At 37.1% G+C, this 2,409-nt stretch overlaps 1 pseudogene; it reads left to right on the plus strand.

The window, feature by feature from the left end:
• The first annotated feature begins 1,002 nt into the window (after positions 1-1,002).
• Positions 1,003-1,239, plus strand: LOC101562354 (annotated as a pseudogene).
• The last annotated feature ends 1,170 nt before the right edge of the window (positions 1,240-2,409 follow it).

Below are 2,409 nucleotides of genomic sequence, written 5' to 3' on the forward strand. Positions count from 1 at the left end.
GGGAACTAACTTAAATACAAATTCCCAGTTTAAGAACTGCTTTGTTACACAACTATAATGTTTGCCCCTACAGTCTAAAGTACAAACCCGCTAGTTACAAAAGTTTATCAATTTCTAAATTTCACTACTTACTACTAGTATTACTAACTGTACTACTGTAAATAGGAAACCATATCTACCTTAAACCACATGTTCTTCTTTGGGCAATAAGCTCACCAAAGCCCTATACTAAAGGACAGAGGACAGTGCCAAATGGCAACCAATATCCCACTCTCAATCAATAAAGAAGGCAAACTTTGGGGGGGACACAAAACAAGAACCTATGACACTGAGGAGATACCTAAAGAACAGACTCTTCATGGAGAGGCTCTGATTGCAGTGATACAGGTACCTACTATCAAACTTTCACAAAACGGCACTGCAGAAATCAAAATAGAGTTCTCTCTGAAATAGAAAATGATAAAAAGAAGGTGCAAAATGCATTCTCAGGCCCCAAGCCCACCCAGAACAAACCCAGGAAACATCAGCATAGAAGAAATTGGAAGCCACACACCTGAAATCTCTGAAATAATAGCAACTGAAGTAAAGAAACAACTGCAGAAGGGTATTGAGGAAATCAGATCAGAAATAATCTCCCAGGTTAAAAAAAAAATAACTATAATGAAAGAATTACTAAGCATTTCTAAAGAAGACACTGATAAAAAAAATTAGAGAATAGAAAAATGATAGAAATCTTAAAGGAACAATATAGAAAAGAAATAGAATGCATGAAGCAGATTCAAAGAGATATACAGGAAATTAAAAACTCCACCACAAGTTGGCAAAACCATTTGAATGAAAGTGAAAATAGACTTTCAGACCCTGAAGATGCTGTTTCAACTAGTGAAAAGATAAGAAAAGATCTCTTAAGAACAACTAGGCACCTCCCTGTGCCTGCCCAAGCCAACTGACCTCTGAGCACCCAGCCTCCAGCGAGCCACACCACACACCAACAGAGCGGACATGAGCAGAGCAATGGCGGCCAGGCTGGGTTTGGGGCAGCTGCTTCTGGCACTGTTCCTACCCACGCAGATTTATTCAAAAAAAAACCCTGCTGTGCCACCTTCAGGTAACACCTCCCAGAACACCTCTGCTATTCCAAGTCCAACTAATGTCACCGCTAAGTCAGGCAGTAGTGCCCTGCAGTCAACAGCCAGTCTTCTTGTGGTCTCAGTCTCTTTTCTACATCTGTACTGTTAAAGAGTCTGGCCAAGAAACATCTCTATTTCCCCATCTCATAAACCCAGTCCAAAGGGTGACTACAAGTCCAGTGTGGTGAGGAAGAAATCTAATTCCACATCTTATTTTATTGACTCAGAAATTGTTAAGAATTCCAAATTTGATTCATTTCAAGGACACATGAAGGGATTGACAGATGATGAATGCCAATTTTAAATCTGCTGAATTTCTTTTGGTACAAGATAAAGAGAGAGAACCTCCAAGATTGATTGGAACTGCCATGATTTCCTCGATTATGGCTTAAGAAAAATGGATGCTTAAAACTGTACCTTGAAAACAAGAATAGATTTTATGTAGAAATAAAAGATGGAATGTGGAGTGGATATTCAGTTTTCATTTGGTTTATTAAATCTCTAAGGCCGTAAAAGTTAGATAATATAAAAAGCTTCCATATGCTGTTTATATGTACATTAGAAGGATCTATCAGGTGTTCCTGTAACCACTCAGTATGTTTTTCAGCAGTGCCAATTTAATGCTGATAGCCTCTAGATAAAGTTTTGCATTGTTATCACTGTTTTCGTGGCAACTGAACTCTTTTTCTCTGCCCTGTGTGGCTTTGGATATGACGCTGCATTTGACTTTTTACATACTAATTGACTAAAAGACTAGAACCCATCTCCAAATCAAAACATTGAGAATAAATCTTTCCAAAGTGTAATGGTAAGCACTCTCCCCTTTTCATTCAACAGAAATACCACATTCATTTAGCTAAACTGATTCCAAAGAGTAGGCTTGTATTGACCTCAACTAATTCCAAACTAGTTTTTTAAATTTCTGTATATGTTGAATACTTTTCACATGTAAAAATAGTCTGTTTTGAAGATAAAAATTACAAATCTTGAAATTAGAAAGGCAAATATACAAGGAGCCAAAAATACATAAGCATTTGGGAAGTGAAGGCTGGAAGCTAATTGCATTAAAGTTGCAAAAACTTTTATACTTTTCTGTAAATAGTTTTTTTAAACTATGGATCACAATAGCCACATTTGGAACATGTTCTGTTATCAGCCAATATTTTAGGTAGTTAGAACTGGTCCTGAGCCTTGATTTTTGCTGTCTTTTACAACTGCCTCGATACCCAGAAACCTTCTTTTTTTTAAAGAAACATCCTCAATTCTTTGTTTGCTTGGT

The sequence above is a fragment of the Octodon degus genome, unplaced genomic scaffold (assembly GCF_000260255.1).
Source record: "Octodon degus isolate 3935 unplaced genomic scaffold, OctDeg1.0 scaffold00003, whole genome shotgun sequence".
Taxonomy (NCBI): Eukaryota; Metazoa; Chordata; class Mammalia; order Rodentia; family Octodontidae; genus Octodon; species Octodon degus.